Below are 16,654 nucleotides of genomic sequence, written 5' to 3'. Positions count from 1 at the left end.
CTGAGTTCTTCAATAAAACCAAGACCGAATCAGGAATTGATTGAAAATGCAATAATTGTACCATGCCATCGGCATGGTCGTAAAACGGGTCGTCCCGTTTGAAAAAATAAAAATAGCGGGTAGTGCAATGTGTTAAAAATTATCGATTCTCAAAATCCTCCTTGGCTTAAATTATTCTATTTAGTAGCATTTTTGTATAGAATCACCCAAATTGGTTTCTTTACTATATCTATGCATATGACATTAGTTTTAGTATTATGGTTAATCCAGAAACAGTGTAGGTTGCATAATAATATATAGGTAAGTGAATAAATTAAATAACGATAACTACTAACCACACTAAGTACACATTATTTATTAAAATAAAGAAACAACAAGTCAAGTGTTCAAACTGCTTTAGGTATCATGATCACAGTTTTTACAAACACTACTTACACATTTGCACAATGATATACATGTCAAAGCCGATTTCTTATAACTACGTGATAATGTACGGCAGTTAGAATTACATTTACATGGGTTAACTAAATAATTTGGTAGAGGTACATTCGTCATTAATTGTCTTGGATACGAATTATTTTCTCGCAACTCATAGTCAAGTTGTAGGAAATCAATAGGCTCAAATAGTGGATCAGATGATCTTTTCCATAAATAAACTTATGCTTAAGCCTTTTTATCCAAGACAAATGACGAATGAACCTCTGCCAAATAATTTAGTTAAACCATGCAAATGTAATTCTAACTGCCGTACATTATCATGTAGTTATAAGAAATCGGCTTTGACATGTATATCATTGTGCAAATGTGTAAATAGTGTTTGTAAAAACTGTGATCAAGATACCCAAAGCAGTTTGAGCACTTGACTTGTTGTTTCTTTATTTTAATAAATGTGCACTTAGTGTGGTTAGTGGTTACCATTATTTCATTTATTCACCTCCCTATATGTGCAACCTACACTGTTTCTGGATTAACCATAATACTAAAACTAGTCATATGCATAGATATAGTAAAGAAACCAATTTGGGTGATTCTATACAGAAATGCTACCAAATAAAATAATTTAAGCCAAGGAGGATCCTAAGAATCGATAATTTTGAACACATTGCACTACCCGCTATTTTTATATTTTCAAACGGGACGACCCGTTCTACGACCATGTCGATGGCATGGTACAATTATTGCATTTTCAATCAATCCCTGATTCGGTCTTGATTTTATTGAAGAACTCAGAACAATTTTGGTGGGTTATAAGAAAAAAAATGAAAACCTCCATAAAAAAAATTGACCGCTAATATCGCCTGGCAACATCGACATTATATATCTTTGTGACCTATTAAACCTATTCCAATTGTCAGAATGCATTCCGCATATTATGTATACGAAAAGTCTATAGGATCCTGCACTATAACATGTTGCCCTGTATTTTCATTTGTCTACTATCTACATTACTTGTGTACTTACATACTTATTGACTAGACCCATGAATATGGTTTGAGAATGGTGAGAGGCGAGAATATGTCACCCTTCACTCAGCTTATGTTCCTCAAAGGGGGTCTCCACGACCGCCAAACCAGTTGGTATCACATATATATATTATTAGAAAACTGTTAGTTACTTACCTAATAATTAATATTAAGAGTAAGATTCGCAAGCATTGCTTCTGAGTGGCACATTTAACAAAATTAACCCATCTAACAATGCGACTGGCACGGTTGCAGTAGTTGGCCATTAGATATAATTAATATGATATTTAAATGTGGTCATTAAAAAGTAATTAACTGGTCAGCAGTCAATGTATTAAAACAGTATAAGATGAAGTGAGGAATTCGACCAATATAACTTTTCAGAATAAATTCTATGTTATCTTTTGTTATGTAGATTCTCCAATTGAATTTTGTATATCTTATCGTAGATTTTATTAAGATGCATTTGGAATGAAGTAAGACGCGCAAATTGCAGTGACGAGTGTCTGAACCTCAACACAATAATGAGGGGCCGTGTTAAAAACATCACTTCTAACGGTTCACATCCTGGGATAATTAACTGCCTGAACACGATACAGCACATTAATTATCACTTTTTGAATGAAGTATAGTGATAGGTCAGTATAAATAGTCCTGGTGCTTAAGCTGAAAAAGGTAATACTAGTGACTTTGCTACTTAGAAATACTGTTAGACCTATAAATTATTCACGAAAAATTTACCACCGATTATAATTGAGCACTGACGATGAATTAAGTATTATTGTAAATCCGTAGCGGCGACATCTGAGATTTCGTCGATTTTTTGTGTGTGCGCCTAATATACAATAATAATAATGTTTGTCGCACAAATATTGGCGAGATTCTTGGAGGAACTGTATGGTATCCATATGGTCTAGCTAAAAGATGGACGTGGCCGATAAAAAGAATATTTTATAAATCCATATTTTCCATATTATATGTCTTCATAATGCTTTAATATATTATTGTATCAAAGTCCATTCTTATTAGTATTCAACAAAATTTACTACCTATTCTACAATTTGACAAGCGCTAGAGATCTTCAAAGTCAAATTTTGAAGCACCAGAAAATTTGGCCATATCTTGCTTCAAAGAGCTACAAACAGCAATAATTGATCTTAGATTGTTGTAAAATAACATAATAACATTAAGAAATTTTTTTTGATTTCAGTTGCTTGAAGAAGGTCTCAGTATTTTCGGTCATATAATAATATGAATGCCACTGTCTTTCCTGTATTATTGTTGAGATTTTCCCATAAACTTAATATCCACTTTTCATGTCTGTGTGAGAGTTTCACATAAACGTCCTAAATTTTTAAGGTCGACGTTTTGGCCATTGTTCAATAAATTATTGTCGTCGAAGGTAAAATCGAAAAGACTACCACTTGTATCGCATTCTATTTAGAGCGCCCTTGCAGTTTGCGTGATTCTCGTAACATATCAACTTCTTTCTTTTATTCATGGTTTCAGTTCATCGAACACGTAGGTATGCAGATTAAACCCCCTAAATTGCGTAATCTTGTGTGGACGCACGCAAACTTCAGTGCTGTTTAATAATATATTTTTGCCTCTTGACTTAAAAATAATGTCTTTACTGTGAAAAGGGTTGTATCTAATAAATCTATAAATCAGTAGATATGTCTTGTAAAAAAATAAAAGTTTCAAAAAATATTTGGTTTGGCCGATTATGACTCCAATCCCATCCTTAAAGCCGCACAAATATGTCACACCTACCATTCTTCATATTATTGTCATCCACACTTAACAAGCACGGGTTAGCAGTAGACCGTGATTTAATGACAGTGAGTTATTAGTAGACAATGAAAGAGTCAATTTGCTACAGTGTGGCCGTTGTTTAGCTGTAATTCAATACGAGTACCCCCAGATCCGGAATCCAAAAGCATCCTTCAAAATTACAGTCCACAAAAGCTCAAAAAATATTTTTGATTCAGATGGAGAAGTGTGATTTTGATTTATTATTAGGTAACAGTTTTTGGTGAAATTTCACTTTTTTTAAACGATGCAATCTGTCATTTGTATTTCGTCGTTGACATTTACAGATCGTTTGGTGAATATTATTGGTTACTTAGTAGTTTTGAATACTATTAAAAACCAAAGAATATGCATATGGCTATGTCGTCATTATTTTTTAATATTACATATATATTTATTATATTTGTAAAAATTTTTCGTAAAAAAATATGTTTTAAATTATTACAGATATTCTTTTTCTCTTCAAAATAAAACATTCAAGTGCCATGCAAAATCATCTCCCGTGCCATAGGTTCACCATAACTGGTATACAGCATGCAGTCTAAAATGTAATTAAGCACCTAATACGCCGCGCCGCTCCTGTTCTTTTTTCCACATATTTTTCTTTTGTTTTCGCTTTCTAGACACTCCATTGATAGATGCTGTTATATTTTGGACTAAATCATTCATTATGAATAAAAATATAGCACGATGAATAAAACGATTAACTGTCACTTTGAAAGTCATTTGATGAAACGCCATTTGTAATATTTAGTGCTCTCCTATCGGTCGTCTTAAAAATGCGCGAAAGAAACGGAGCTTTAAATAATCTGATGTATGGACGCTCCTTGTACTACATCAAGATTTCAAATATTTTTTTTCGTAGGCATTTGACGGGTTTTGGAATTTATCGATCATCACAAATTTAATATTGTGTAAAATTACACGTAGAATGCGAAAGTGCCTACGTATTTTTATTTTCGATTTTGACCAAATGTGGCTTTATCGCGTTTAGAATTAGACGCCTCAAATAATAATATACGTAGGTATTGTTAGTATAAATTTTGCTTTAACTCTTCGATTCACCGCCTTGTAGTAAGCGCCGCCCTTTGACAGTTAGTAGGTAATGCACATAATATATATTTCATACTAGGTATATCTCATCTTAAAATTCTGTTTAAGTACATAATTGAATAAAATATAAGTGTAGGTACACTTTAAACGATTAAGTAAGAAAAATGTTTAAAATGTATTTTTCCAGACTTGCCCCTAAACCCTGCAGTCCGGGTGTTACGCACTCCTAAAACCCTTGTTTTGCGAGTTCCCGTCTTTTCTCCTCTTACCATTTCTTTTAAATGAGATCTTGTGAGGTTTGAGAGACAGACCTCGGTTTCCTGACTATTATTTCTAGGGTTGGATCTTGTGAGTACATTAATGCCCTTTCCCACATGTAATCTAGCGAAGTATTGAGCTGTTGAATTTACATTTACCTTCGCTTTTCAAACAAGTCTTTCGAGGGAAAACAGTTAAGAAAAACCCTCTTCCGAATATTGTCCTTATGGGTCCAACAAACAAAAAGTTCATCCTTTAGCGGGATGTTCGGCTTGAAATTATGATCTTGTGTGGATCATTTTAAAACATCAAAGATGTTCGCCCAGTCCCTAGGGGGTATAACCCCGTTTTCTGTTTTCTACAAGTTTAGCTCTCACCTGGACTTTGAGCCCGAGTCTCATTCTGATGTACATTCTAAAGCTACCTAGTTTAACTCTCAGGGCTTCCAAACATTTTTTTACCTCTACCGCTAGACCCTGAAAGGAATCCGGCGGAGTCAGAGTACTGCCTGCCGTATCCGCTGTGGAAGAGGTACCTGTAATTGAAGAGGTACTTAAAATTTTGTAGTTTGTTGGCAAATTGTATAGGTTTCTTATGAGGCTCTTCTGTCTATTCAAGAAGGTCTCTCTGTATTTAGTTATGGTTTCGGCAATGTCGATTCCATCGTGTTTTGCATTGATGTGTTTGATGCTATGGTGAGGCTTGAGTTCGCAGACAATTCGAAAGCATCTGTTCTCTATTTTTTGCAGCATCTTTAAATTGGATTTGGTGATATCAGTAGTCCAAATTGGCGATGCATACAGCATGATTGGTTTAATAACCATGCTATATAGTGCCTTTTTGTTTTCTTCTGAGCGACAACTTCTACGGTTGAAGATGGTTCTAAGAACCCCCATCGCCATAAAGACTTTTCGTATGGCTTCTAATAGGTGAGTTATCCAGTTCAATTTATGGTGAAGGTATACCCCAAAATATTTTACAGTGATATGAATGAACAGGGGATGTCACAAACAGTAAATTTTCTTTATAGGATTTTTGGCTCCGCGAGAAGAGAATCGCCTCCGTCTTCTCCGCGTTAACTTTAAGTCTCCAGCGACTTAAATAATCAGTTAGCTGTTGTGTACCCTTTTCTAAGTTCCTAATCGCCGTATCAGTCTGGCGGCTGGTGGAAAAGGTGGCTGTGTCATCTGCGTATAGCGCCAGTGTGTAGTTGGCGGGGTTGGCATATCACTGATGAAATGATTGAAGAGCCTGGGCTCTATCAAACCACCCTGTGGAAGCCCTTCATCGATAGTGTGGTGCGATGAATTCTCTCGCTTGACCACTGCAAAAAGCGCTCGACTGCTCAGGTAGTTCTGGATGATTTTTGTGATGTACACGGGCATGTTCGTGGTAAAAATTTTGTGTATTAGACCGTCATTCCAGACCGTGTCAAATGCCTTTTCGAGGTCCAACAGGACCATGCCAGTGGTCTTGCGCTGCCTCATATCGGCCATCACAATCTTGGTAATTCTGGAGAGTTGTAGGGTCGTTGATAGGCCCTTCTTGAAACCAAATTGGGTGTCCGGGAGGACTTGATTGTGGGATGGGAGAAAGCGTCGAAGGATCACTTTCTCGAAAAGTTTGCTTACGCCATCTAGTAGACTTACTTGCAGGTCTGTAGTTTACAGCCAAAGAGTGCTCCTTTTTGGGTTTTGCTATAGCGACAACGTTAGCCGTTTTCCAGGTCTTTGGAAAGTATCCGCGCAGAAGACATGCATTGAAAATCTTAGCAATATGTATCCGCGCCTTCTCTGGAAGTCGTTTCAACGTATTATTTGTGATATTGTCCCGTCCGGGTGCCTTTCTGGCGATCAAGGTGATACCCCTAGGTTTTTACCAGGTTAGGAGATCCCCTTTGGGCGGTGGGCGGTGGGCGGCCGAAGCTATGAATGTCGCACCCACGATTCTCTTATAAAATAAACGATGTTGTCAGGTTTATCTCCGTCCGTTTTAACATGGGCTTGTTGAACCTCATAGACTACACTCGTGAATAAATGAGAAGTATGTATACTTAAATGAAAATATTTTTGTAAATCCTTTGTCATGTAATTATGTAAATTATATGTACATATTACTAGATGAATGAGATAAAAGGTTGGTCACGCGAGATTAATATTAATAGTCATAACTCAAAACAAAACATAAAGAGTACGTATCTAAAGGATACCTGGAGAAATAATCTTAGTTTTAAAACTATAACGTGACGCGAAAGGGTAAGTGGCAAAAGGAAACGCAGGTAGATGAAACGCTAGGTGTAACCATGGGGTGCAAAAGCAAGTTTGAAACGAAATAAAAATAATTTAAGCCGATTAAACATTGTCGGTTTACCTTCATTTCTGTGTGCACAAAAACTTTACAAGTGAATTGTTTTATTATGTTCCCACCGTGGGTGGTATTTTTTTTTATGTTTACATTTGGTTTTAATATATTTAGCAACTAACTGATAACTTAATGATTATTATAGATTACATTCTTTCCGTGAATTTTCGTTGTTGATTACCAATGTTAATTTGAATAACTTCCAATCGAAGCCGACGGCTCTTCCGTATTCAATATAGTAATAATGAATATTCTTGTAGGTATTCCAATATTAGTAACACTGATGATGAAAAGTGAAATTGAACACGATGACCGTCGGGAATTTGATATATTCTAATCATAAATTCTGTCAACTTGTTGTTTGCCGGGGAATAGTATCTGTGGTGGATTCCATAGCGGATGGTATTTTTTTTCTTCTCAACCGTGTTACTCAATATTGCCATGTGAAAGTCTAATTAAATTTGTGTGTCTATGGTGCTTAAGGTTGACAAGTATCTCGAATTATGTATCACGGAATTTCCGTACGAAGGTGTTTTTCTGATAAACATTTTTACATGTAATAGGTATTATTTTATTCTTTTGTGATCTGCTGTATATAAAATCTTGTAAAAGGAAATGTATTCACAAAGTCTTCGTGCGCTAATCATTTTATACCCCTGCCGAACGCAAAGCACGTATAGCCGTCAGCCCCTACCATGGGTGGCCAACCTTTTCAGCAGCCGTGCCAGATTTTAGAAATGAGATTTCCTACCGGGCCATACAACAAAATTTCTTTTATTATTCAAAGCAAACAACAAATATATTGTTTTTTTTAAGAAGATATAACAAAAATGAGAATCAAACATATTTATTAGATTAAAGTAAGGCAATACAAATAATAATAATAACAAATAAACAAAATATAATAAATTTTAGTGAGACGTCTGATTTTGTTTGTCAGAACTAAGTGCATCGATGTTGATAACAATCAATGTTGTTGCTACACGCAGACAGTTTTCCAAATGCTCATCAGTGATTCGTGTTCTCATTTGAGATTTAATATGCTTCATTCGACTAAAAAGCTGTTCACACGTGTAAGTGTTTCCAAATAGCCAAATCATCGATAGAGCATGTTTGTAAAATGCAGGATATTTCTCCTTGTCCAAATATGTTTTGTAAAACTCTTCCAAACCAACCTGATTGAATTTCTCCTTTAACTGTCCATCACAACACATTTCACAATGTTCCATTTGTAAAATTCCTGGCAATAAATTAACGTCTATTGAGAATGGCGTTGCAAATGCAGCAAAAAGCACACGATGCTTTTTAAAATCTTGAAATCGGTTTTCAAATTCCAGGTTCAAGTCGGATATCAACGAAGCGTATTTACCGCCGCCATTTGTGTGACGTCTGGCTGCAATAACAATGTAGGAAAGTGAGTGAAGATTTTCGTCCTTAACTGTTGTTTCCAAAGCCCAAGTTTCATTTGGAATGCGGAAATAAGATCATACATGTTATTATTTAGTTGATCTTTCCCTTGTAGACGAGTATTAATAACATTTAGGTGGCTAACTATATCGACCAGAAATGCAAAGTCGCTAACCCACTCCTTGTCTTCAAATTCTGGAATACTTTTTGACTTGCTTGCGAAGAATGATTGTATTTCTTGCTTCAAATCAAACACTCTTTTCAACATTTTGGCACGGGTCAGCCATCTTACTTCTACATAAAATGTAACGTCATTATACTCTGAATCCAAAGACTTGAGAAACTCTTGGAACTGACGGTGATTCAACCCCTTGGACTTAATAAAGTTCACTGTTTTGATGACCACCTTCATGACATGATCCATTTTAAGGGACTTGGAACATAAATTTTCCTGTTGTATAATGCAATGAAAATTTAGCATCGAAGTATTACCAACTTTGCAGGCCTCATTTTCAATCAATTTTACTAAACCTTCGTGTTTGCCAACCATTACTGGAGCACCATTTGTTGTTACGCCCGATATGTTGTTGAGTTGTAATGAAAAGCGATTCAATGTCGATGTAACAGCTCCTAACAAATCTCGTGAGCAAGTAGTGTCCTTAAGTGAATACAGTGCCGCTAATTCTTCTATTTTGTTAAAATTGGCATCAACGCCCCTGATAAAAATCGCCACTTGGGCGGTATCTGTTAGATCTGTGCTTTCATCCAATGCTAGAGCATAAAATATGAACTTGGATGCTCGATTTTTCAAATTATCTTCAATATGTTTTCCAATGTCGTCCACACGTCTAGTAATAGTTTGACGTGACCGGCTTATTTTTGAGAAATCCGTTTTCTTTTCTGGGCACAGAATTTCAACGACACTCTCCAAACATTCTTTAACCATTTCACTATCTGAACATGGTTTCGACTTTTTTTCTAGTATCATGGCTACTGCATAACTAGTTTTTACATAGCATGTTCACTCTTGAGCCGCTCTAGTAAATATCCGATGTTGTGCAGAAAGTTTTCTTTTTAATTCATTTACTTGGATTACTTGTCGAAATTGCCCCTCGTACTTATCAAACTTATTTGCATGTTTAGTCTCGTAATGCCGTTTAATGTTATACTCTTTCAAGGCAGAAACAGAATTATTGCATATCAAGCATATTGGCTTAGTTTTAAATTCCACAAAAAAATAGTTTATAGTCCATCTGTCGTGAAAACTTCTCACTTCTTCTGTGACTCTTCTCTTCTTTGGTCCAACGTCTTTACTACTTGACGCCATTGTTATAGCAACTAGTATTCTTATCAATGTGTATTTAAAAGTTGATCGCAAAATCTCACGAGACACATGGCGATAACGCACACAATGGAAGCGACCATACGTCCGACGGCGTTGCGAGTTGCCACAGACTGGCGCGGCTGGCGCCGTCTGGCGGTTGCACGACGCATCCCGCATTCACGCTCCCGGCTATCCACGCAAGATCGGCTGCGCGCTTTTTAAAATCAGCTTAACGTTGTGATTGTTTGTTAACACGAATATACCATAGAAGAAATTTTCACGATAGTTGAATCAGTGTACTGAGATATTTTCATATATGGGATTTAATACGAACTACGCACGATGGTATGTTCATTTGGTGCTTTTATGTACACTAAAAGAAAAAATTGTGTGCATATGCTCCGCGGGCCACAAGTAGACACCCAGCGGGCCGCGGTTTGGCCACCTACGCCCTAGACGTACTTGTATGGGGGAATTTCTCATAAATGCATTCGTCGCAATGCCACGCGCTCGGAGTAATTTTATTGATGTAGAAAAATAGTTCTGACTTTCGCGCTATTAATTCTGAACGAATTATTAAAGTAACATAACCAGTATGTTAAATTATTTTTTTTTAAATCCAATGACGTAAGTGCCACTTCGTGGGCATACTCACAACTAGTCTAAAATTGATGGACAAGGTTTCTTCGCCTGATCTGAACGACCAATCAGGGAGGTGCGACGGCTCGCGCCTAAACCATCTAAGGATACAAGGGGTCGGAAAAAGGGAGAAGGAGGTCAGTAAGATGAAGTCGTTGGTTGGAGGTGGACAGCGCGTCTCACTGTGTACCAACTCCGTGAATTATAATTTTGCTTCTATACCTACTTTTCAAATAATTTTTGTATCAATAGGAATTGACTCGGTCAGTCTTCCACGCGTAGAAATCTATCAAAATTCTACGCCGTAGCATCCTTGTGTGTTCGACTACGTACCAACTTTCAATCTCAGTTAAGTGACGCGAATCGTGATTTTTTTTACGGCTATCCAAGGCGCCCAAATTATTTGTCTAAATAATTTCAAAACGCTATCTGCGAGTTGTATACTGGACTGAATCCATAAAAATAAATAAGTGTAGCGATATCCTGCAAATAAAGATAAACTTGTGTATAAACTTAATTAATGTTCCGCAAACTCTTTTGGTGAAATACCCACCGAGCGTTCATAGTGTTTATTAATTAATTTAATAAATAAACAATTTTATAATCGTTTCGTGGCCAACCTTTAATCTACAATGTTTATGTAGTTATAAACTATAAAACTTTATTGTCTTCCTTTGTATTGTAAATTGTGATTTTGTCTGTAAACTTTAACGTGAAAAATAACCATTAAAAATCTTTTGACCATTGCGTCTATTAATTGGAGCATTCGTCAATTTATCATCCTGTCATCCTGATTTGTTGTGTCAATACACTTACCAGCTGTCACCATCATACATATTATATGGACTCAACTGTCAACAGTGACCGCATACTAACGTGCTCTACCAACTTAAGCCTTTCAAATGACCCACTCTTTAAAACCTACAACTTACTGAGCTAGACCGAAGAGTTGAAGGCGACCGTGTATTTTGCACGGCACGACCGCCAACCACCATCAGTGTACCATCAGTGTCTCAGCATTAGGTCGTAGTAAAGAGCGAGCGTGGTGACTACTGACCGACGTGTCTGCCACTTTACCCACCCTTTCCCGGGGTGTCAAAGGTATTGATAAATCTAGAGATCTCGCGCGGTTCAACAATTTTAACATCATCGGGAACGATGTCTTCTTTCACAAGTGCAAGAATTGAGTTGTTCACCAAGGCTCCAGTAGTTGAATCGGTGTCTGTCTGGATTTTAGTATTATTGACGAACGCATCGGCAAGTGCGTCTGCTTTTTCGAGATCTGAGTATATGAAATACCGACTGTTCCCGTTCTGCCAGAGGGGCTTTATGACAGACGGGGCCATTTTAATTACCCTAGACAGTGCCCAGAGAGAATTCCGCGGGTCATCTGTATAAATTCTGCAGTCCTTGAGTTTATTGTCCCAATGCTCGGCTTGTAGTTCTGATACTATCTTCTTGATTTTAACTTGCAAAGTATTGATCTCACGTTTGATGAAGTGATTTGTACGTCTAGTTTTATTCCAGTCCTTGTGGAATTATTCTTGATTTTCGGAATATAGCGACGTCTCGCTGTGAGAATAGTCTCAGTGAGTTCGACGGCCGCAGTCTCTATCTTTACCTCCGCTTGATGGGTTCTAGGCGTGAGATCAATGCATCGCTATATATACCTCTTGAATATGTGCCATTTGCCTTTGAGTAGTCAAATTGTATTTTACTTTCTTTATCGTATTTGCCTCCAACTTCGATATAAATTGGCAGGTGATCCAACTTCAGAGCATTTACAACTCTTCGGACACCCGTTTTTGGGGAGTTGTTTGCTATTAAAAAATCTAAAGCTACCGGGTTGCAACGAGCTTGGACACGAGTCGGCTCGTCAGGATGTGAGGATTGAGAAATCGTATTTCTATGTATTCTTTAAGAGGGCATTGCCACGGGAGTCGTTGGAATGGCAGTTCCAAATCTTATTATGTGCATTAAAACACCTGCTAGGATAACTTATCCTCTGAGGTAAGCAAGGTGAACCACCTCTGCCTCGCTCACTTTTTTTTTGACATGCCTATACACCGAAACTATGGCATGTAGGCGTCCACGGAGACGATTTCACGGAGAAGTTTGGTCCTCTAATTTAGATGGAGCATTTATTTTCACCCAGGAATGTATTGAGAAAATCTATTAGCGTGTTATGGTTTTCTCCCATTACTGAGAGAATGGCAGGAGGAACTCGGGTTTTGTGAACCTTGGGAGGATTTGCAGAAGAGGGGGGGAATTTTGGTGGGGCAGTTGGGAGTATTTCCTCTGCCTTTAATGCCATAAATTTGTTCGCTGCTGGAACAAATGTAAGGGAAATCGAGAGCGGCCGTTTTGGGGTCTTTGCAGTGACTCTTTGTCACTTGAAAGGGAATTTGGGAATCTGGAGTTCCCGAAATTCCCTCTCCATATCCTGGGAGAGGCTAATGAGGATGTCCTCAATAGCGGTGTCCTCAGTAGGGGCTAGAGACTTTGAAGAGAAAGTAGGGGTTATGACTCTATCATGAGGTTTTATGAGAGGGGGTATTTGGAGGTTGAAATACTCCTGGACTTCCCGTCTTCAATGGGGAGCCGGAATAAAGTTTTGTTTTTCTTAAACGTGCAGCTTGGCCACATAGTCAATTAACAGAATAGGAAAGACTTATGACGTATCACCTGGCTATCGGGATAAAATCGGAAAATGTTAAATTTAGAATGCTGATTATAATATATAACTAGATATAAAATTTCAAACTAACAGCTTTTAGTGTAATATTAAGATTCATAGCATTAAAATTGTAATTAATTTTGTAATAGGAATAGGTTGTAAATCTATATAAGATTTTGGTTTATGAGTTTAAAAGAGATGGATGTAAAATATGTAAGAGTGAAAGAGAGTTAGCATGAAAGTTTTTTTTGCAATAACTGTACTCTGCCACACTGTATACTGTGCCAAATTATCACGCGAGCGTTTTAAAACATTTAAAAGACAGTCGAAAAAAACACGTAATCACGAACAGACGTGGAAGTTTGCGTAGGAGTTTGCGAACTCGCGCGCCAAAAATAAAACTAATGTCGGCCATTACTAATTACTAACTAGAATATAAATGAATTAAGATATAGTTAATTAGGGAACTAAGTTCAAGGAACTATAGAAAAGATAATAATAAATACATGTTACTGTTAAACATAAGTTTCTTTCTTGTAAAAAAAAACGTTGAAAATAAAACGCCACGTGCTTACCAAAAAACAAAGACTTTTATTTAATCTAATTGTGTGAGTCCTGAGTTCAACCAATACCCTGAGCTAGCCCAGAACTCGGAATATCTCAAGGTGTTTCAGCACTGAAGATAGTGGTGCCTTTTTCATATTTTTCTCCATCGTAGTTTTTAGAGATTTTTTTAGTAAACTTTGAGCATCGTAACCGGCAGCTTGCTGGGTGGGCTACCGTGGAGGCGAAATTGGGGGGAGGAGAGGAATGTGACCCTTATATTCTTTTAAAAAAAATTATTGTGCCTGTTTACTTATGGGAAAAAAAGAATAATTTGGGTTTGTTTCTTACCACACTCCTCCGCTCGTCCTAGTTCAGGCCTGGTATTCCCGTGTGCCAGTCAAGTAATTACACATTCGAAAACGTGCAAATACTGAACTCGCGCGGTCACAACAGGTCGTAACCAGGACTAAGAAGAAGTGTTGTCCGGGATAGAATGAGTTGACGCGCGATAAATCGACTACCTGTTACGACTTGCAGTATTTCTATTGTTTGCTCATAGGTCAGCAGACTTTGAGATGTGGGTAAACAGTGCACTGGAAGAAGAGATGAAATGTCATGAATGTTTTGTAGATGATTATTATGTATAATATTCGTAATTATAATATTGTTTGATTATGCGATTTGGGGTCACGCTGCCACCGCTGTTGTTACGCCTTGAAAAAGGCACTTCTACGGCAATGAGGCAATCTACCGCACAAGAAGTTAGTAAAAACGAAAGCAAAATTAAAAATAAAATAATTGATTTTTGCGAAGCGAAAATCTTGGTTCCAGTCTTAGATCGACTTGTGAGCGAAGCAAGACAAATCGCGACCTCACGCGTAAAAATAAAAAAACGGAATGCGTCCCCGTCTTTTCTTTTGGTATAATTGGCGTGTAGGGCACCGGAGCTTGGACCCCTATCCCTTTCATCTGCGCTGTTGGCGTGTGCTGGAAGTCTGCTCCTTTGCGTGATTTCTGTTGTGTCTTCATATTGGCGTGTTGGGTTAAAAATGTGCATGTTTTTCTTTTTGTCGGCGCTCATTCGTTTCAGTGCTGGTCTTTGGTTTAGGTCTAGGTCCTTTTGCTTGTTAATCTTGTTAAGAGTGTGTTGGCGGTTTCGATGGCGCTCTTCAGTGCCATCAGCGCTTCATTAATTTGATCAGATTTGGTTTTTCTTGTCGTGGTATTCATCCAGGCTGGTCTGAATGTGTGTTGATCTTGTTGCGGTTGCAATAAGCCTTGGCAGCGTGACACTGCCCGTCCGCTGTTTTTCTGCGTAGCGGCTCCACTTGGATGGACAGTCCAAAGATGAAGGTGAGTTTAAATATATTTTTGGCCTCGCTGCTCTTCTCGACGTCGAGCAGGATCAGCGGAATCTGTCTCTTTTGGCTCCCTTGGGTCATCCTGAAGGCGATCTTGATCGGGTCTCCCAGTTCAATGAGTTCACTGCGATTTTCATCAGCAGTCGTCTCCTCTGGGATTCCTCTGATCACAATCTTCAGTAGTTTTTCCTCATAGAGGTTGTATGAATGGTATTCTGTCTTGTCCTTGTCCACCAGCTGGACTCCTAACCTGTAGGAGGCTATATCTGGTAGAGTGAGGATGATTCCTGCCTTGATATTTTTAGCATCGGATATTATGACTCCTGCGTCTTTCAGCTTCGCGATATTTCTCCTGAATACTTTTTTTTATCGTGGAAGACTATCGGTGGTATTTTCGGTGGTCTGTCTGCTTTTGTCTTGTCCGTAGTGTTTGGCTTTGTCTGCTTTGGAAGTGCTGTCACTTTAAGGAGTGACATATCTGTTTTTTTTAGTTGCAGGCTTTTTGGTTGTGTTTATATCGTGGCCATCTGTCGCTTGGCGTTTTGTTGCCCTTTTAGTCTTTTTCCGGTTTCTTGCTTCGATTTCTTCGCGATGGAAGCGGTCATGCATGTCCATTATTTTGGCTTCATTCTCTTTTGCATCATCTTCCATGCTCAATATCTTGGCTGCGGCTGCGTAGGTTTTGGGCTGGTCTGTCGTGCCTTTCGAGGCGGAGGTCTCCGGTGGGGCGGCGCGGGGATCTGGTTTTGGGCATAGAGATGATGACACCACTGGAGTGGTGTCCATCTTTTCTATGTTGATGTCGCCGGCATCATCAGAATCGTCGATAGAATAGTCGGAGTCGTCAATGTCCAGGTCCTCGTAGTCATCGTCGTTCTCTTCAGAGTCGACTTGGCCAGAGGTTTCCTGTTGGATGGCATCTATTTATTCCGAAACCCTCTGCATGTTTGATTTCTTTTTACGATCTGGCTTGTCTTTTTGTTTTTCGAGGTCTGGTAGGGTCTCCTGTGGCGGAATCCCGTAAGCTATTGTGAGATAGAAAGTCTGCCACTCTCAGCTTCCTCTTGAGCTTGTGAATTTGGGTCTGGTCTGTTGGGATGTTGTCATCTATTTGTGCGTGTGAGTCTGGATTCAGCATACCGGCGAGCGAAGGTATTTTACTCATCCTGGTTCACTAATCGCAGACTGTAGCATAGGTAACAATAATGTAGGTAGGTTTTTGGCGAGGTACTACGGGTCGCTTTTACTCATATAAAAGCTTGAAGAAGAGTTTCAAATCACTCGAACGTCGATAATTATCTTGAGAAAGACTATTCGCAGCGGAAGAAGTCAATCAGGAATCCTCCGGATAAGCGATACCAACGGAGCGGCGGTCGTAAAAAGTGGCGGAATCGTATCGGAAATGTAACGAGCAAGGTGGCGGAATTGTGTTGAGATCGGCGTTCAGTTTCAGTGACTGTTTGCGGCGGATGCCAGTCCTGGAATCGCGTCCCCGTCTTTGGGCTGACTGTTTTTATAGTGACTTCCCAATTTAAAAACTCTAACTTAATAGATTGTCGGATCGATTTCCAGGAGTTATTTTAGGAATCGTCAACAAAACTTATCGTATGGCCTTTACCAGTCACATATATTTTTTGAAAACATTTTCTGGTGTTGTTTAGTGCTCAACCTTGAGGCCAGAGCTGTTTTATAAATGATGACAATATATTATTGGTTATAAAAAACGAAGAAGGAATCAAATTTTGTTTGATGA

This window comes from Rhyacophila brunnea, unplaced genomic scaffold (assembly GCF_057557595.1).
Source record: "Rhyacophila brunnea isolate RB1 unplaced genomic scaffold, BYU_Rbru_1.0 scaffold_8, whole genome shotgun sequence".
NCBI lineage: Eukaryota > Metazoa > Arthropoda > Insecta > Trichoptera > Rhyacophilidae > Rhyacophila > Rhyacophila brunnea.
Note: the sequence above shows the minus strand (reverse complement) of the source record.